Source organism: Pelecanus crispus, chromosome 7 (assembly GCF_030463565.1).
Source record: "Pelecanus crispus isolate bPelCri1 chromosome 7, bPelCri1.pri, whole genome shotgun sequence".
NCBI classification, from domain to species: domain Eukaryota; kingdom Metazoa; phylum Chordata; class Aves; order Pelecaniformes; family Pelecanidae; genus Pelecanus; species Pelecanus crispus.
In genome coordinates this window covers 20,223,342-20,245,218 of record NC_134649.1, presented here as the reverse complement: position 1 = coordinate 20,245,218, position 21,877 = coordinate 20,223,342, and positions in this window count along the sequence as shown.

Below are 21,877 nucleotides of genomic sequence, written 5' to 3'. Positions count from 1 at the left end.
AACAGTCATTCAGAAAAAAGTGTAAGCACATTCATCATCTTTTAAAAAATTAACTTGAGTAGAGGCATTAAAAGAGGTCTTCTCTCTTCTGCTAACATATAAAGGAGTAATGCAGATGACTGAATCTGTATTCTCTGACATTAAAGCAAAGGGAATATAATGCAGTTGCACAGGCACATTGCAGCACCTTCTGAAAGATCAAACTAAACTTCTTTTAAGGTAGAAAACAGGATCCACCTGAAAAATCTTTGTGTAATGAAATGGTTGACTGCTTTCTGGTACGGAATACTAGACAAGTGACTGAATAGTCATAAATTAGCACCTGACTTGAAAGTTTCATGCCATACAAATCCTGTATTACCAGCGCTGACAGTAGTGGCTCTCATGTAAGTTATGGTGATATAATATCCTTCCTATGTATAGCTGAATCTTTTAATATTTCAGAAAATAACATTTTCTGTTAAGGTGAAGGATCACAAGGTTATGGCATGAAAATAGATACAGTAGAAAACAGAAAAATCTACTTAATCTTTTAGTTAACCCTTTTATATGCAACACTCAAAAATGGATTTTAAAAAAGGGCTCTAACTCACATCAAGGAACATCCAAATTTAGTCCAGTGTCTAATCTCCCTTTATAAATAGAGAAAAAGGGCCAAAGAAAAAACAAATAGTGAAGACTGACCATGAAACTTTAACTGGAAAAATAAAAAATAACTTAAAATATTCTGGTAAAATTATTGTGATTTTGCAGTTTGTACTGCTGCTTTTAGTAGGTTAGCATAAATTTAGCAAACCATAGCATTCAGATAAACTTAATCTCACCTGTGAGATCCAGAACAGAGTTAAGTCAGAACTTAAAAGCAGTTTAGCCAGTACAGCATTGTCACACACTTGATAAATTTAAAAACAAGCAGAGGCCCCATTTCGTAACATTTAGACAAAAAAGTTCTTTTAAAATACATTAAGTAGTTTCTCAGCTTCTTAATATTTTCACTTTGTGATTGTGCACCACAAAACTCATAAAAATGTGTGTCAGAAGGAACCTCAAGAGGCAGTCTAGCCTAGCTGCTTACATTGCAAAATGATGCATCCCTATGCTGTCCCTGCCAGATGCTCATCTAATCTGTTCTGACAAAGCTCCATTGAAATGGAGTCCACAACATCCACAGGGAAGCTACTCCACTTTTATTTTTCTTTTTACTACTTCAACATTTGGGTGGTCCCCCCCACCCACCCAAGGTTTCAACCTAGGTCTTCCACTCTGCAAAAGAACCTTTTTTTTCCCTGCCCTACATAAAGAAACATAGCAAATTGATCCCTGTCATCTTTAACACAATTTTACAAGTTGGGAACCTGTTACTGTGTCCTTCCAATGCCCCTTTTTTTCAGGGTCAAATTCAACTCCTTAAAGAAGGAAGGACCTAAATATGTCAGTGGTCTGGTCTCCTTCAACTCAGTGCTCTTGGTTTCAGAGACACCAAAGGATGCTTTCTTTGAAAAAGAGCTTATAGAGCCCATGAGTTATCACCTTTCCTCCAACACTGTGTTCTCAAACTTCAGAAAAAGGTTTTCACCTGCCTCCTCCAAATCACCCTCAGGCTCTAAACCTCCCCACTTGGCTTTCAGTAATAACTGGGATAGGCAGTTTCCATCTCCTGGGTAACAGCCAAAATTGGACAGCTGTTTTTTCTCAAAAGAACTAAGACCTTGGTCAAGAACAGGGGCTAAGATCACAGAGAAAAACAAGGTGGTGTAGTTTAGCCCCTGTTGGCAACTAGGGGCTAACAGCCAAACAGCCGCTCACTCACCCTTCCCTGCCCCGGTGGGATGGGGAAGAGAATTGGAAGGGCAAAAGTAAGAAAACTTGTGGGTTGAGATAAGAACAGTTTAATAAATGAAATAAAGTAACAGTAATGATAATAGTAATAAAAATTGTAATGAAAAGGAGAACAAGAAGAGAGAGAGAAACGAAACTCAGGGAAAACAAGTGATGCAGCTGCTCACCACCTACTGACCAACTCCCAACCAGTCCCTGAGCAGCAATCGCTGCCCCCCGGCCAACTTGCCCCAATTTATGTACTAAGCATGACGTCATATGGTATGGAACAGCCCTTTGGTCAGTTTGGATCAACTGTCTTGGCTGTGCCCCCTCCCAGCTTCTTGTGCACTTGGCAGAGCATGGGAAGCTGAAAAGTTCTTGACTAGTGTAAGCATTATTTAGCAACCACTAAACCATCAGTGTGTTATCAGCATTCTTCTCCTACTTAATCCAAAACACAGCACTATGCCAGCTACTAGGAAGAAAATTAACTCTGTCCCAGCTGAAACCAGGACACAAGGGAAAAATATCTTCCATGTTCCATTTATCTTCTATACATTGGTTCACACCACATTTCAATATTTCTCTGTGCAGGTAATGGACTCTTTCTGCTCCCCAATATCACTCAGCCGCTGGAATGGCTGACCAAAAGTCAAAGGGTTCCGGGAAATTAAGAGGATTTTGGAAGGAATGGCTTGCGTGGTACTAAGTCTAATGTTCTGTGAGTAATGAAGTAGGTAATTTCTAAATCAGACTGTGACTGATCTGTGCTTGCATGACTGGAGACAGACGTAATAAATTACAGATCTGACAGGTTTGAGAGAGGTAGCAGCAGCTCCGAGCTCTTAAAAAAACCCACAGGTCATCAGTAAGACAACCTGGTGCCTGCAGGTACGTACCTGGAGTGTGTATGTCATGGCCTCAAGCTGAACCATCACAGTGCCCAGGTTCTGGGAAATCCCCACAGAACAAGATTATAACCAGTGGCTCAATCAAAATGAGCACGCTGCTGTGTGCCCACAGAGATACCTTGCAAGCACAGCAAACAAGCAAAAATATTTCAAAAGTATAAAACCCAACACATTATCAAGTGCTGAAAAATAAGATGTAAGAATGAGGCAGTATCAAGGTTCGTCAAAGGAACGTAACTTCAAGCTGGAGGAATGCCTGCCATTCTGCCTGCAGCTGAGCAACAGTGTAACCACGGCAGCAACCAGCTCCCCTTCAGCTCCAGAAGTTAACAGTACCTCTCACAGCTGCCAGTGTTTCTGTTTGCATAATCACTTTCTCAACCAATTCTGACACTTTTTTTTTGTGTGTTGGCCATTGCATTTTTGAAGAATCTTTCCCTCACTTTTTGACAGAACTGGGTTATGGAGTGATTATACTTGTGATTTGCCAGAACATCCAAGGCAGCAGTACTCTCCAGCAGAGGAGCAGGAGCAGTGTGTAGTAAGGAATGGTCACTGTCCCAGCTGGGTCACCATAGTCTCCTGTCACTGTACTTTGGGAGGATAAAGCTTGCAGCAGGCACCTGCACTTCCAGTTGCAAAGCCTTACTTCCATTCTCAGCTGAAGTTACTGTATCCTTCCCTGCATAGACACAGTCTCACAACAGCTAGAGCTAGTATGCTGTTACTGTTAAATTACAATAGGTATGGGCTTAGAAGCAGACACATGCTCAATAAACAGTTAAACTATTTTTCTCTAACAATACCTCTTCATTAAAAGAAATTTTCTGAAATTCTAGGGACCAATATTTACAAAACTAAACATCTCTTCATCTGCTGTACAGTAGGTATTTTCAGTGAAACAGTTTCAACGTTAAATACAAAAAAACATTTTTTGTTGAAATAGTAATAAATATTTATAGATCTGAACATTCTATTTTCCCTGAAATGAAATAAATTTGCAAAATGTTTTTCTATTAATTTAATTTTTTGATATAAAATAAGCCAGAAAACAAATGTAACCATGGACAGCAAGTCACAAAATAATAAATCAAACAAAAACTTACATATATTTGTTTGAAAAATGTCCCCAAAGTAACAGGAAGAAAGTCGATGTAAAAGCACATCTACACTTAATTTCCACTGGAAATTCCTTTAAAATTGCTTTTCCTCCTGGTGTCATTCGAGAGGAGCAAACCAGAACTATCCAACACCTAGCAGGACTCCCAGAGCTGAGTAATATACTCATTTCTGCATATCATACTGCACCACTTCTTTCGTGAGTCCTAACAATAATTTCTATACACTGTCTGTACTACCACAGTAAGAAGTGAATAGCTTTTGCATGGATTTACTCTCCAACTTCCTTCTTCCATGTAGCTTGGCCATCTCCTGTTGAGGGTCATCAATATAACTACACAATCAGCCAAAAAACTACTTTTCAGATAAACATTCAAGAGGGATTCATGGCCCCATGCTCTGTTCAGCAGATGCACAGTGTTCTGTACCACATGGCACAGCCAACCAAACTAGCATTTGAATTAAGGCAATCCCAATACACTACAGCTGTTGGAGTAACTATACTATAGTGTAAAAATCAGTAAATAATAAAACCAGAGAACAGCATCTGGAACTTTAACTAAGTTGGTGAAAATGAACCCTACAGTTCAGTAATGCCAAACCAGAGGTGTAACAGGATTAAGGAGTACCCAACTGTAAGTATGTATAAATGCTGCATGGTTACAGGTGCTCTTTACTCAGGCCCCTAATGCAAATCCCCTACCGCAACTATAAACTACAGGAAAACAAACCAGTGGGACAAGAAGTGTGTTTCTTCTAGGTTCCCCCCATGTCCTCTGTATCTCCTCTCCCAGAAGTCTGGAGCACAGGCCTTATGAGGAGCGGCTGAACGAACTGGGATTGTTTAGCCTGGAGAAGAGGAGGCTGAGGGGAGACCTTATCGCTCTCTACAACTACCTGAAAGGAGGTTGTAGTGAGGTGGGTGTTGGTCTCTTCTCTCAAGTAGTTAGCGATAGGACGAGGGGAAATGGGCTCAAGCTGTGCCAGGGGAGGTTTAGATTGGATATTAGGAAAAATTTCTTCACGGAAAGGGTGGTCAAGAATTGGAAGAGGCTGCCCAGAGAGGTGGTGGAGTCACCATCCCTGGAAGTGTTTAAAAAACGGGTAGATGTGGCACTTTGGGACATGGTTTAGTCTAGTCTACCCTTGATTGGCTTAGAGTAGACTTGGTAGTGTGGGTTAATGGTTGGACTGGATGATCTTAAAGGTCTTTTCCAACCTAAACGATTCTATGATTCTATGATTCTAAGTGGACTAGCACCAACAGTATCTTCGCCTGCCTGCTGGCACCAGCCTGCCGGTGGCATTTCCCCTGCTGGCACCAGCCTGCCGGTGGCATGTCCCCTGCCGCACCTACCCACCAGCACTGGTCCTACCAGACCCCGCCTGCCAGCGGCATTTCCCCTGCCTGTTCCTGCCTTCTGGCGGCATTTCCCCTATCGGCCCATGCCTGCTGGCAACATTGCCCCTTCCATATCCCAACGCTGGTGGCATTTCCCATGCCGGTAGCGTTTCCCCTGCGGGCTCCTGCCCGCTGGTGGCATTTCCCCTGCCAGACCCTACACGCCAGTGACATTTCCCCTGCTGGACCCTGCCTGCTGATGGTACTTCCTCTGCTGGCCCCCCCCTCACTGGTGGCATTTCCCCTGCCGGCAACACTTCCCCTGCCTGCCTCTGCCTGCCTCTGCCTGCCAGCAGCATTTCCCCTGCCGGCCCCTGCCTGCCGGTGGCATTTCCCCTGTCCCCCTGCAGCATTTCCCCTGCTGGCCCCTGCCTCTCTGCAGCGTTTCCCCTGCCATGCCCTTCCCACCCGTGGCATTTTCCATGCTGGACCCTACCCACCAGTGGAATTTCCTCTACCTGCAACATTTCTCATACCAGCCCCTGCCTACCAGCAGCATTTCCTCTACCGGCCCCTGCTTGTCAGCAGAATTTCTCCTATGGTCCCCTGCCCACCGGCAGCATTTCCCCTGCTGGCTGGCAGCATTTTCCCTGCCGGCCCCTGCCCATGGGCGGCATTTCCCCATCCAGCCCCCCGCCCACCAGCGGCATTTCTCCTGACAGCACCCGCCTGCTGGTAGCTCTTCCCCTGCCTGCCCCCATCTGCTGGTGGCACTTCCCCTGCTGCCCCCTGCCAGCCAGTGGCCCTTCCCCTTCCAGCCCCTACACGCTGGGGCCATTTCCCCTGCTGGCATCATTTCCCCTGCCGGCCCTTGCCCGCTGCTGGCATTTCCGCTGCCGGCACCCACCCACCGACAGCATTTCCCCTGCCAGGCCCTGACTGCTGGCTGCATTTGCCCTACTGGCCCCCACCTGCCAGCGGCAATTCCCCTGCCGGCCCCCAACCACTGGTAGCATTTCCCCTCCCAACCCCTGCCCAACTGGTGGCATTTCCCCTGCCAGACCCCACCCACCAGCAAAATTTCCTCTGCCGGCCTCTGCCTGCCAGCAGCGTTTACTCTGTCGGCCCCTGCCTGCTGGCAGCAATTTCCCTGCCAGCCCCTACCTATTGGCGGCATAACCCGTGCCAGCCCCTACCTGCCTTCGGCATTTCCCCTGCCAGCCGCCGGTGACGCTTCCTCTGCTGGCCCCCGCCCACTGGCAGCATTTCCCCTGCCAGCCCCCCATCAGCAGCATTGCCCCTGCCCCCCTCGCGGCATTTCACCTGCCGGCCCCTGCCTGCCCTTGGACTGATGATCTTAGAGGTCCTTTGCAACCTCAGTGATTCCTAGTTTTTACTTTCGTTAAAAAATAATCCAGCTACCAAGCCAGGAAATACTAAATTATTACTCTACCCTTAATGGGTTTAGTGGTAGACTTGGTAATGTTAGGTTAATGGTTGGACTGGATGATCTTAAAGGTCTTTTCCAACCTAAACGATTCTATGACATTTCCCCTGCCTGCAGGTAGCACTTCCCCTCTAGACCCCCACCCACCGGCACTATTTCCCCTGCAGGCCCCTGTATGCCAGACCCCACCTGCTGGTGGCATTTCCCGTGCTGATGCCTGCCTGCTGGCAGCATTCCCCCTGCCAGCCCTTCCCCTGTCGGCCCCAGCCTGCCGATGGTATTCCCCCTGCCAGTCTGTGCCTCCCAGCAGAATTTCCCATGGCCGTCGCATTTCCTCTACTGGCCCCTGCCTGCTGGAAGTGTTACCTCTGCTGGCCCCTGCCTGCTGGCAGCATTTCCCCTGCTGGTCCCTGCCTCCGAGTGGAATTTCCCATGGCCTCTTCTGGCCCCTGCCGGTGGCATTTCCTCTGCCGGCCCCTCCATCCTGGCAGCATTTCCCCTGCTGACGGGATTTCCCCTGCCGACCACTGCCCACCATCAGCATTCCTCCTGCCATCTGCTGCCCGCTGGCGGCATTTCCCTTCCCAGACCCTCCCTGCTGGCAGCACTTCCTCTGCCAGCAGTGTTTCCCCTGCCGACCACTGCCCACCATCGTCATTCCCCTTCCTGGCCTCTGCCCACTGGTGGCAGTTCCCTTCCCAAACCCTGCCTGCCAGCGATACTTCTCTTGCCACCACCCGCCTGCAGTACTTTCCCTCCTGCCTGCCTGCTGGCCACATTTCCCCTGCCAGCTGCATTTCCCCTGCCACCACCTGCCTGCTGGCTGCGTTTCCCCTGCCGCCACCCACACACCAGTGGCATTTCCCCAGTGATGTTTCCCCTGCTGGCCTCGACCCGCCAGTAGCGATTCCCCGCCAGCAGCATTTCTCCCACCACCCCCTGACCACGGGCAAAATTTCCCCTGCCGATGCCTGCTTGCCAGCCCCAATTCCGCTGCCGGCACCTGCCTGTCTGTCCACAAGCCACGTTTTCCCAGCGGCATTTCCCCTGCTGGCCCCTATCCATGGGCAGCATTTCCTCCACCAGCAGCGTTTCTCCTGCCAGCCCCTGCCAAACGGGCAGAACTTCCCCTGCCACCGCCCACCCGCCCCCATTTCCCCACCAGCATTTCCCCTGCCCGCCCCTACCCGCCGGCAGCATTTCACCCGCCAGCCCCTGCCCAACAGGCAGAACTCCCCCCACCAGCGCCCGCCTGCCAGCAGGACTTTCCACCACTGGCATTTGCCCTGCCTGCCAGCGTTTCCCCTGCCACCAGCCCATGCCCACCAGAGTTTCCCCCGCCAGCAGTATTTCTCCCGCTGACAGCATTTCCCCTGTCGGCCCCTGCTTGCCAGCAGAGTTTGCCCTGCCAGCAGCATTTCCCCAGCTGGCCACCACCTGCCAGCAGAAGATCCCCTGCTGGTTGTCACCCACTCACGGGCAGAATTTCCCCCGCTGCGTGCCTCCTCCTAAAATTTTTACTGAATGTAGAAAAAGCAGCAAATGCTTAGGTCCTTTGTACTTAATGTAGTAGTTTGGATGAAAACTACTAAAAGGGGTTTACAGAAAATGCACCATCTAATTCTAGCTATTGTATTACGTCCATACGTTGCTAACAAATCTGGATGACCAGATCTGACGTTTTACAACACTTCCTGTAGTTGCTAGCTCGGTCCGCCTACCAATTAATTGAGTAACACAGCATCAAATACAATTAAAAGAACCCATGTATTTCCTAGAAACATCAACTACAGTTACTTGCCATACAAGCTAGCACTAAGATACTCTAAACAGTTGGCTTTTGAAGCGATGAAGTTGGTAGGGATTTTTTTCAACTCACAATGATACACCAAAGATTTCCCCAATCACTTTCACCACAGTAACAGATGTGCACTGCTGATGTATCTTTCATACTTTCTTTGTGCTACCCCAGGGCCAAAGTATTTTCTGTTAACAAGAAGTGAAAACAGGTATCTATAGTTCCTTTTCTCCATAACTTCTTCCTTCTTTGTACTGTATGCACACTTTCTTCTTAGCTTGTGCACAAAAAGAGCTCATGGAAACGTTCAGGGCCCTAAGCAGCAGCCTGTCCAGTTATTCTCAAGCAAATTTCAGGAAAAACTCTGTACGATTTCTCTCCTGAGGAAGATATTTCTAGAGCAAAGATAGTTTTAACACATCAGAATTTTCTTGGACAATGTTTTATTCCAGTGACTCCAGAAGTCGAGGTCAGCCTGTTCTATTTGTTCCATGCTTCAGAGAGATACCTCACCAGGTTTTGTTCAGGAGGTTTTTGACCAGGAGGTACATCACCAGGCACTGCAAGGAGGGGTACTAGTGACCCAAGCTGTAAGTGTCTGCTCTAGTGGGAAACTTCTCAGTCTTTCTGACCATGAGAAGAATCTACAGGAAACAAAACAGCACTACCAAGGAATTTGAGGATCCTTTGGTTGTTAGTAAACTTCTCTGCTGCTCCAACAAATGGCCTTCCCAACCAGTTCCTTAAGCCTTCTGTAACAGTACCTAATAATGAGCTGTCTACTGTTTGTGAATCTATGTTAAAAGCAATAAGATGGATGACACACATACTGACCAAGTTCAGACTTGCCCTAGGTTAGAAAGCTTATATGATTTTTGCCAGGCTCATTAAGAAAGTGCTGAATCAGTGCTGGATCCAACTCTGTGCTACTTTAAAAGTTTATAGGTCAAATCAACACTATGGATGTGAGTCTCAGGTAATGTACAGAACATGTTTCTGTCCCACAATATCTCGCTCAGATTAACAAGCATAATAAAATGACAGTTACAGAAATTCCACAAAAGATTCCCCAAGAAACTAAATTGTACCTGAGACCCCAGCTCTGTTAGACTGGGAAGGGGGCACTGATATTACAACTACCTCGTCAACTGCTGTACAAAGAGATAGACTAAGGCAAGGGGGAGCAGAGTTATCTCGAGAAGCATTTTACAAGGACTGTCAAGAGACATGTAACCCAGGGTAAAAGGCTGTGTCTCCGAATATTGAAGAGGACAGAAGTTTGCATCACATTAATTCCAACAGGAATCAACTACCATCAAGCTAAAAGCATACAATAAAACAGCACACAAATGGCTTATCAGATTCACGGGAGAAATGAGATTTAGAGGGGAGACCAGTTAGTGAACACTGACCTCCCTAATCACTCACCTAGCCTAATTTGTACCATTCCTACCCTAATGTCTGTGGTGTCTGCCAGCTGATGGGGCCATGACATTATCTGTATATTTTGAACTACACTGCTAAGCAAACAGAGAATGCAAAATCTCAGCTTAATATGATCTCTGTTTAATGCTATGAGGATATGAACACTTCTTTGCCTTCCATTTCGCACCCTTGCCAATAGAGTGCTTGAAGTAAAACACAGTCCAAAAATATCTGCATTTCTAAACTAGGCAAATGTGGAACAGCTAACACTAACACTGTCAAATATGGACTACGCCCACCCAGTTAAAGGAAAGTTGCTCTGCCAGTGCTATAGTTAAAAGCAAAGCTCTGCTATAATTTAGTAGAGGTCTGTCTCCCTGGAGATATTTCTTAACTGGTTCATTCAGGCTTGAGCAAACACAGATCTAGGTCATGAGACTGTCACAGTCTAAAAGCCTGCACGTGTACATGCTAGTATAGACAAAGCTACATATTTTTATACTAAATCAACTTTGTAAAAAAATCCAGGGGACAAATGTTCTCTCTTCTTTTCAGTACTCCCACCACCACCAGACAAGACACTGAAGATGTCATCACTGGTCAGATGCTTTGCCATTCCACTGAGAACAGTGTAGAGAGGTGCATCGGGGACAACTATCACTGATGTGCAAATATCACACTTGTAAACACTGGACTGGAAGTTGTGTCTTGTCAGTAAGTTTAGAAGGGAGCAGTATGGACTCTCCTGGTGACCAGAAAGCCAGGGGCGGGGGGCAGCGGGATGATCTCAATTTCCCTCTAATTAGCTCAAAGATGAAGGCAGGAGCAGTAAACCAATAGATTAAAAGTTGATGTTCTAAATGGGCAGTGAGTACAAAGGTATCAGCTTAGGGGAGTCCAAAAGTAGCCTCACAACCTCAGGAACCACATACTTTCTGGGGTGGCTAGGCAGAACTCTTGAAGCTTGAACAAGCAAGCAAAAAAAGTATAATCCTTCCTTCCATCAGTTATAATACAAGGAACTTAACACTGTACAGCACAAAACATTGTTTATTCTCTGTTTTTAAATGTGCATAGACAATTAAAATGCAAGACTTTTTGGGGCAGGAGGACATATAAGAGAAGCCCTACTCAACTACAACACCTGCATATGCACACCACGCATCCTGATAAGCAAGATCATAGTTAAAACCTTCAAGAATCTCAGGAAAAATTCACAGTATTTATCTGCAGCATGCAATACTGAATCTTAAAAACAAACCACTTGAAGAACAATAAAATGAAGGTGAACTAGGGCAAGCTTTGAAAGGCTACTGTGAAAGTATGTTTTAATCACTAGTAAGCATTAATCACGCTGTTCTCAGTTCACACATTATAGCTGTACAGGAACAGCATCCATTTTGCTAAGAACCCAGCAAGGAAATACCCTCAAGCAGAATTATGTAAGAGACTAAAATATCTGAGTCTAATTAAGAGTTGTTCATAGGACAGCTTATTCGCAATTCAACTACAGTTTGCCTTTTTAAGTCAAAAGGCATATTTGCAAACTACCTTGCTTAAATGTATCATCAAAAGGAAGTATGAATTACAAGGGACTACAGGAGCAATGTCATTGTTCCAAACAGAGCTGAAACAGCTTTTAGGTAACAGAAGCTTGACTGGAACTAGTTGTAGCATAGAAGTCATTAGACTCAGGAGTAGGAGCCTCCAATATGGCAGTCAATGACTAAACTCTTCAAAGAGGTCCTCCAGGCTTTCCTATTTCCTTTGCAAGAACACTGCAGGAGAAAGCTGGAAACAGGAAATATGAGTTTCTGTAGAAATCAGATGTAAATCAACATCCTTTTGCTAACTTCCTCCCCAAATGAAGTGCTTCTGTTGTAGAGACAAGCCCTTTTAAGAAAGGCCTTGGGAATATGGTAATAAAGATGTTCACAGATGCTAGGAGTATCATTAAAACAGTTTCTGAGATACAGAAGATGTTTCTGTTTGGTGAGGTTTTGTTTGGTTTGGGGGTTTTTTGGTTTGGTTTTTTTTTGAGGGGTTTGTTGTTGGAGGGGTGTGCTTTATTTTTTTTAAACTGAAGAGAACTGCTTGTAAGGTTAAATCTAGGTCCATCACAAGAGCTGCAACTTGCTTACAGTGGGATATATACTTATACAGCTTGGAATATGTTTTCTGATTTCTCGTAATTTTAGAGCACATATGTAAAATATAGGATAAGAAGAATAAACAAAGATTATAAACACTTTCTTCTAAGTGGAAGAGTTAGGCTGATACAAAAGTGACTTTCCAAAGCAGCAGATTTGAGTATTTGAAGCATTTCACCCACAGATTCTAAATCACACTAACAATAGTAACAGGTTGAACTACCAAGTGGACTGTAAAATCCACGCTTGCACAGTTCTGTATATTCACACTATTTTCAACTGCTGAAATGCTATCATGTTTTGAAGGACAAATTTTTAATCTTTTATGTCTAGGCTTACAACCTTTGAGCACACTCACTTCAATGCTTTTTTCACTGAATTAATTCAAAGCTGCCACTCAAAGTTCTGAACTATGCCTGCCATTCCAGGCAACCACCTGAAAGTAGGATGTAATAAACCACTCAGAACTGTTAATTTAGTCATTCAATGACACAACTAGGATATGCCCCCTTAGGTTCACCTGCCAGTGAATTGGCAGTGATGAGGTTGCAGAGAGAAGTCCAAAAGCGATCAAAAGGGACTTCAGGGCACTGGGGTGATTGGTTGAAGGATCAGGAGCACAGGTAGAGTTTTCCTCAATCCCATAAGTAGCAGGGAAAAATACTGAAAGGAACAGGAAAGCCCAGCTGATTGGCTCAGAGGCTGGGGCCATCAGTGAAATTTTCTGGGTTTTGATCATGGGGAGTTTTACATGGCACTGGGACTGCTGGCAGCAGATAGAGCTCAGCTGTCTCCAAAGGGGAAAAGGATTCTCAGTCATGAGTTGGCAGGACTCATCGACAGAGCTTTAAACTAGGTTCAAAGGGGAAAGGGTATAAAACCAGGCTCGCTAGAGGAGCCCAAGGGTGGCATGGCAATGTTGGGGGTGAAATCAATAGCCCAGCTCAAGTGCATCTACACCAATGCACACAGCATGGGCAACAAACAGGAGGAGCTGGAAGCCCTTGTGCAGCAGGATAACTACAACTTAGCCGCCATGACAGAAACATGGTGGGATGACTCTCATGACCGGAGTGATGCATTGGATGGCTATAAGCTCTTCAGAAGGGATAGGCAAGGAAGGAGAGGCAGCGGGATGGCTCTGTATGTTAGGGAGTGTTTTGACTGTATAGAGCTCGACAGTGGTGATGATAAGGTCAAGTGCTTATGGGTAAGGATGAGGGGGAAGGCCAACAAGGCAGACATCCTGTTGGGAGTCTGCTATTAGACCACACAACCAGGATGAAGAGGTAGATGAAGCATTCTCTAAGTGGCTGGCAGAAGACTCACAATCGCTAGCCCTTGTTCTCGTGGGGGACTTCAACTTGCAGGACATCTGCTGGAAATACAACACAGCAGAGGGGCAACAGTCTCGGAAGTTCCTAGAGTGTGTGGAGGATAACTTCCTGATGCAGCTGGTAAGTGAGCCTACCAGGGGAGGTGCCTCACTTGACCTGCTGTTTACTAACAGAGAAGGGCTTGTCGGAGATGTCATGGTTGGAGGCCATCTTGGGCTTAGTGACCACGATATGATAGAGTTCTCAATTCTTGGTGATGTAAAGAGAAGGGGCAGCAAAACTGTTACCATGGACTTCTGCAGGGCAGACTTTGGCCTGTTCAGGACGCTGGTTGGGAAAGTCCCTTGGGAGGCAGTCCTGAAGGGCAAAGGGGTCCAGGAATGCTGGGCCTTCTTCAGGAAGGAAGTCTTAAGGGCGCAGGAGCAGGCTGTCCTCATGTGCCGTAAGATGAACTGGCAGGGAAGACGACCAGCCTGGCTGAACAGGGAGCTTTTGCTGGGACTCAGGGGAAAAAGGAGAGTTTACCACCTTTGGAAGAAGGGGCAGGCAACTCAGGAAGAGTACAGGGATCTTGTTAGGTCATGCAAGGAGGAAATTAGAAAGGCAAAACCCCAACTACAACTCAATCTGGCCACTTTTGTAAGAGATAATAAAAATATGTTTCTACAAATACATTAACAACAAAAAGAGAGCCAAGGAGAATCTCCATCCTTTGCTGGATGTGGGGGGAAACATTGTCACTAAGGATGAGGAAAAGGCTGAGGTACTTAATGCCATCTTTGCCTCTGTCTTTAACAGCCAGACCAGTAACCCCCAGGGTATTCAACCCCCTGAGCTAGAAGACAGGGACGGGGAGCAGAATGGAGCCCCCATAATCTAGGAGGAAGCAGTTAATGACCTGCTATGCCACCTGGATGCTCACAAGTCTATGGGGCCAGATAGGATTCACCCGACAGTATTGAGGGAGCTGGCAGAGGAGCTTGCCAAGCCACTTTCCATCATCCATCAGCAGTCCTGGTTAACAGGGGAGGTCCCTGATGACTGGAGGCTTGCCAATGTGACGCCCATCTACAAGGGCCGGAAAGAGGATCTGGGGAACTACAGGCCTGTCAGCCTGACCTCGGTGCTGGGAAAGATTATGGAGAGGTTCATCCTGAGTATGCTCAACAGGCATGTGCAGGTCAACCAGGGGATCGGGCCCAGCCAGCATAGGTCCATGAAAGGCAGGTCCTGCTTGACTAACCTGATCTCCTTCTATGACCTGGTGACCTGCCTGGTGGATGAAGGAAAGGCTGTGGATGTCATCTACCTGGATTTCAGCAAAGCTTTTGACACTCTCTCCCATAGCATTCTCCTTGGGAAGCTAGCAGCTCATGGCTTGGACGGGTGTACTCTGTACTGGGTAAAAAACTCGCTGGGTGGCCGAGCCCAGAGAGTAGTGGTGAATGGAGTTAAGTCCAGTTGCTGACCAGTCATGAGCGGTGTTCCCCAGGGCTCCGTTTTGGGGCCAGCCTTGTTTAATATCTTTATCAGCGATCAGGATGAGGGGATTGAGTGCACCTTCAGTAAGTTTGCAGATGACACCAAGTTGGGTGGGAGTGTCGATCTGCTCGAGGGTAGGATGGCCCTGCAGAGGCACCTGGACAGGCTGGATTGATGGGCCGAGGCCAACTGTATGAGGTTCAACAAGGCCAAGTGCCGGGTCCTGCACTTGGGTCACAACGACCCCATGCCATGCTACAGGCTTGGGGAGGAGTGGCTGGAAAGCTGCCTGGCCGAAAAGGACCTGGGGGTGTTGGTTGACAGCTGGCTGAACATGAGCCAGCAGTGTGCCCAGGTGGCCAAGAAGGCCAACAGCATCCTGGCTTGTATCAGGAATGGTGTGGCCAGCAGGAGCAGGGAGGTGATTGTTTCCCCGTACTCGGTGCTGGTGAGGCTGCACCTGGAATACTGTGTCCAGTTTTGGGCCCCGCAATACAAGAAAGACATTGAGGTGCTGGAGCAATGAGGCTGGTGAAGGGTCTGGAGCACAGGTCTTATGAGGAGCAGCTGAGGGAGCTGGGATTGTTTAGCCTGGAGAAGAGGAGGCTGAGGGGAGACATTATTGCTCTCTACAACTACCTGAAAGGAGTGAGTGGTGGTGTGTAGTGAGGTGGGTGTTGGTCTCTTCTCCCAAGTAGTTAGCAATAGGACGAGAGGAAATGGGTTCAAGCTGCGCCAGGGGAGGTTTAGGTTGGAAATTAGGAAAAATTTCTTCACAGAAAGGGTAGTCAAGCATTGGAACAGGCTGCCCAGAGAGGTGGTGAAGTCACCATCCCTGAAGGTGTTCAGAAACGGGTAGATGTGGCACTTTGGGACGTGGTTTAGTGGGCATGGTGGTGTTGGGTTGATGATTGGACTGATGATCTTAGAGATCCTTTCTAACCTTAATGATTCCTAGTTTTTACTTTCATTAAAAAATAATCCAGCCACCAAGCCAGGAAACATGAAATTGCTACTCTACCCTTAATTGGTTTAGTGGTGGACTTGGTAGTGTTAGGTTAATGGTTGGACTGGATGATCTTAAAGATCTTTTCCAACCTAAGTGATTTGATGATTCTGTACCATGGTCTAAATCTTACCCTGCATTTCCTTTTTTTTTTTTTTTTTTTTTTAAACTTACATGCATAGGTAGAGTTTAGAATACATTATGAGTTTTGCACAATAATGTACTCTGTCCATTCAAAAGAATATCAAGGAATCATCTTCTTCAGGTACAGAAACAGTATCGCTAAGTTCCAGATAAAAGTGTCATGGTAAATCATGTAAGGATTCTTCTGTTGCTTTCCTCCCACCCTCATGAACATTACCTGTTGCCACCCTGGAATTTTTTGATCATTTTTCTGCAAGGAGAGTGGCAGTCAACAGTTACTTCATACATACTCCACTCAATTACCTACCTTAGGGAACATGAAGGCAACTAATGGTCTGCTCGAGTTTCTTACAAGCTTTACAAACAACCTACTTTATTCATTATGGAAGCTGAACTACTGAAGAAAATAAAATCCACTTAGCTACTGCAAGCACTGAAATAAATCCGTATTGATCATTTTGATCAGCATCATCATCCACAATTAGATGGGGTAGACAAGTCTTCAGAAACAGCTTTGCTATATAGAACAAGAAAATTAGTAAGGCTCAAGTAAAATTATTTTTTGCCAGTTCTGTGATGGGGTTTATGTGGAATAGTTCTCTGCTTTCATTGATCTGATCTGAAATGGTGGACTTAACAGGCACTGAAATTGCTTTCAGCAGGTTTTGATCCATTTACCCCAACAATCAGTTAACAGAATGATTTAAAACAGTTCACTAAAATAGAAAGTGAGACAGGGAAAAAAGCAAACATTTATAAAATGTTATTTAAATTAATGCAACTGTAGTCTAGCAAGTTAGCATTCCACCTTTTAAGTAAGCTCAGAAGAAACTGAAGGAGGACTACACAGAACTGATAGTCATGCTGGACAACCAAAACATCATCTCCATGATGAACTTCCCCTGCTCATCGAGAATCTTCACAAATTGAAGATGAAGGTGAAGGGATTCCTGACTCGGAAAACCATTCTTTCTTGCAGGCCCATTTGGAAAGCAGGATGCTTGGTAAAGAGCTCAGTCATTTAGTGAAAATTCAGGTTGACAGCTTAGAGACTAACTGTCATTTATATTAAGCAAAGCATGGCAAAGCAGGTCCCAGTCAGAAAGTTATAGCTACCCTCCAGGCAAGCTAACTCAAATTTTCTATGTTCAAGTACACAGAGTGCGCTAAAATGAATTCTATGTTAAGATAGCCATATACAGAAAGATGAAGTGCACTTTAAAACTGTATAGTTCAATAACATCCAAGTGCTTGAGCTACCATTTTTATTTAAACCTTCAGTACCTACTGAGCCTGTCAGGAATACAAATACTAGCGAAATCATTGTCATAGGTAACATTCATTTCCATAATGTCTTCTGTGCTAAGATGGTGATTTTAAAAACAAACAAACAAAAAACCAAATAAAAAGGCAGCTAAGGGGACACTGAATGCTGTCTGTCTTTCCCACCAGAATATAAGTCCAGAACTTGTCATATCAGTACAAAACCCCTCCTCATCCCAAACGCTCAGCATGCAACATGGTAATGTTAGGTTAATGGTTGGACTGGATGATCTTAAAGGTCTTTTCCAACCTAAACGATTCTATGATTCTATAACACTGACTTCCATAGTACACTATGTCTGAATAAATATAAACCAGCATCAGATACTGATGCTTCCCATCTTCTTGTTAAACCCCGCCATTATGTGCCTTTCATACAGGTCAAATACGTATTAGTTATAATAATAAAATATTGGTTCAAAAGTAACAAGCAGCGTATTCTGCTGGTAGTCCACTGTGAAAAGTCAATTAATAGAAACTAAAGAACAGGTAAGTATGTGCAGTAAAGACAAAATCTTAGGTTTTACTCTGAGGTAAATATGGTATGGTCATTCAAGAAGCTACTATGTACTAATACAGGATTAAATAAAATCATAATTAAGAATCAGACAGTATTAGAAAGCATGTTAAGAAGCTATATGGTATGATCAACTATAAAAGGATTGAATTATTAATGTTTCTAATACTTTAGGTATGATTCTCTGACCTGTACATATAACATTTTATAGTCATTTTTTGCTTTAATATTTAGGCACCTCTTACTGAGACCAACAAGTATTATTGTTGTTCTTCCAACAACTATCAGACATTTTAGATTTAAACTTCTTGTGCAAACAGAACTCTGCTGCCATCAGGGACATCTCTCCTTGAAACAGAATGAAGCACAGAACAAAGGGAACATGAGTAAAATTACCTAGCTGACAGTAAGCCCAAATTAGGGTAAGACAAAAAAAGCCCAAAGGTTAAAACTGCAGAAGAGTCAACATCAACCTAACAACCAAGCTGGCATTAGTACTTAACAGAATTTGTTGCAAGCAAAATAAATCCCTGTTGAATTCCTAATATGAACCACAGAATATACGGTTATAGGCCTGGAGTCAAAATGGAAAAAAACCCACTAAGTGCTTCCCACAGATACTTTTCAGACTCAGAGATACATTTTTGGTGTCACTTACGCAGAGTGTTACCAGTACTGAAACTTAACACGAATTTCTCCCTGCAAAAACAATTGGACAAGAATGGTGATACTACTGACTCAACCCAATGCAACTTTTTTCTGCAAAAAATATTATTGAAGAGGCCTCAGACAGGAGTCAAAGCATGGAGTTTTTAGCAAAAAAGGTACACGTCAATTCACTGGAAAGGACTGGCCAAAGAGACACTTGCAAAAACAATCCTGAAAAGACATTAAGTGAACAATGCAAACTATTATATGCGATTCCTCTCTGCATCTTTCAATACCACTTGTTGGAAGTTCTATGAAGAGGCAGGTTGTCCAGGATCAAATGGTCAAGCAAGTCCACCAGAACAATTCACTAATGGCATTTCTTCAATATTTGCTTTACAGAGCTATATCCACTGGAACCACCCCACAGGTTGCTGAGCTGATTCTTGAAACAAAGTGTGGGATGTTAGAAACCAAGACACTGGACACTTTGCTTAAGACCAATTAGAATACCTGTGAATGTGAAATGTTTTTCCAAAACTTGAACTATTACTCTCTTACTCCCCAACAGCAATCAGACTACATCAGGCTTAAAAAAAAAAACAAAACAAAACACCACACAAGTACACAAAAGAAGTAAGAACTAAAACAATCCATATCAAGTCAAACAGCTTAACTGCTTTTTTTTTTCCCCATTCGCACCATGTAGTTCACTACAGTGAATACTTCAGCAGTTTTCTTTCTGCCTAATAATGTTTACTGGAGAATTCAAAACAAAGCCAATCACTATGTGAATCTAAATTATAATTCAATTATGTTTCTACATCTTAAATACTCTAGTCTCGATCCCATCTAGCGTAGTATTATCCAGACAATTTTTGCTTACAAGCAATCACAATTTGGAATCAATATGAGATTAACACAATTTCTGTATAAATCATCATTCTTTATCAATTTTCATGTCACAGAGATAAGAAGATTTACAGAAAAATAGTAAAAATCAACAAAAATTTCACGTCAGCAAAGACAGCAACACTAATCCAACATACATTGCTCACTAGAAAGCTGGTCACATAGAACTGTGACAATTTCATCATATCCTGGCAAATGCTGGAGAAGTATATGCAACAGTTTATACACAGTCTACGACTCAAATGATGTATTCATAAAACATGTCCAATCAAAAACCAGCAGATCATACAATCTCCTTCCAACACATTTAAATAGCTACTAAAAAAAGCTTTTACTGCTCTTCCAACCTCCATCACCTACTTGAGATTTATTATGAATGCAGTTACCAACCATTGTTTATAATATCTAGAACACCAATGGATTTGTAGATGGTATTGCGGCAAGCTTGAATGAGCTTAGTGCACGCACCTTTAATTTACTGATGCTAGCAACTGAACAGAGGCGGAAGAAGGGAAGGAAAAACAGAGTCTCTCAATACTTAACCATTTCCTGCCATCTCAAAGGGTGAATGCTAGTTGTAATGTTTGGGGTTTTTTTTTTTTTAAACATCAGGTTTCTGGTAGAGATGTTGGGCTTCTTTGTGCTTTTTGATTATTCTTTTTTTTAAAATAAGAACACTTTTTCAACAGCAAAAAGAAACAGAGAATGGCTAGTCAAAAGAACTTTGAGCAAAACATGTAGAGGACCAAAGAGAAAAAGAGAGTAGCCGAGGCAAGGAACAAGACCTATAGCAATAGACTGCAGAAGGCTCAGTTACTACCAGAATCACCAACACTAATGAAAACAGGAAAGCTGAGCAAGGATAGCGCACTTGCAGCTGTCAAATCAACATCTCTGACACAGCCACAAAACAGGAGAACACAGAGACTGAGACACATGAGAAAAGCTAATATATATTACAGTGAATGTTTCAAGCAAGCACTGCAGCATTCATTTCACTCCAGCTTTAAAAGTACTCCCAAGGTAAAAAGCTCAGAATTACTGGATAAGGAAGGTAGGAAACTGCAGGTTGGTGTAATTTTTCTGAAAATTTCTGAACATGTTTAAGCTTGAGAAAAACCTAAATCTCTGAAGAGACCAGGATTGAACCCCAAAGCAGCTGCTACTCCTACAACAGACTCAGAAAGGAAGAGATCATAAAACACTGCTGAACTTTTATCAGTTTAACAGTGTGCACGAACATTACATGTCAATTAGATTACACTCAGCCTAGCACACTTCCAACTGCGTGCTAATCTAAGGTCAAACCTCCTCCTACATCAAATGTGCTCAGAAAGAGACTGCGGCAGTGATTTTACTGAAAAGCTCAAAGCCAACTTGACAGACTTCAAATGGTTGAGCCTGAATTCACATATTCCGTTATTTTTCTTAGCAAAGCCTGTTTCAGGATGTACCTAAACCTGAATACATTCTCCACAGACACTATCTCTCCAGAAAATTCAGTTTCTTAAGTCAGAATAAAATGACCTACCAAGACCTACTCCACCTCATCTGATGGTCAACAGCTTCAATGGAGAGTGCAGTTTAGTCGGGAAATTCATAGATTAAACAGGACCACAAAGGAATCAACACCATCTTGGACCATTACACATCACTCCTATTTCATTCCAATATTCTGCACTACATACAGCCTCCTAAAAGACTTAAGCCACCACCTTTGCAATGTACACAAAAAGACCAGAGGGCAATAAAAAAAAGTTACTGCATAAAAAGGAGACAAGCTTGTTTTCCAAGTGCAGGTGGGAAAAACAATCTCTCATTGTCACTGCTTCTGTTGACTATGGCCAGCAGCAAATGGAAAATCAACCTGAGATCCAATTTACAACTACAGACATAGTTTCCTACCTAAAGACATGAGATTCCAGCTAGGGCTTCCACTTGTTTCAGCTGAGATCAACCTTTGACAGTTATCATTTTGGTTACCTAGGAGATACTCATCAAGTAGCCCTCTCCAAGACTAAAGATTTTTTACTTAATGGCTATTTAGGTGGGAATCATAGGAATGTCTTAAATGCAGATAGTCAGAAGTGTTTGAAGTTGTCCTGCAATTCATGCAACTGAGCTGCAAATCGGGGACAGACACTAACTTATTCTCCCTATAGGGTTTCTACCTGCAAACAGATTTTCCATTAAAAAAGGTCTTATGCTAAGGAAGGCTACAATAAGTAGAGCAACAAGATTTCCCAGTTGGAAATTTCACAGATTCAATGATTCTAAATATACAGTCTGAAAATATCTCCTTCTCAGACCACATCCTTAAAGGGAAAAATCACAACAAAATGACTTTATGGCAACTTATTTAGAAGACCTACAAGCAACAGCTGAACATCTCTTTTTCACTCCAATATATTACAATTCATGTTTCTTATTTCCCAGCTTCAGTGGAGAGCTCAGTGTTAATTTCTGCAGACAACATCACACAGCCAAATTGATTT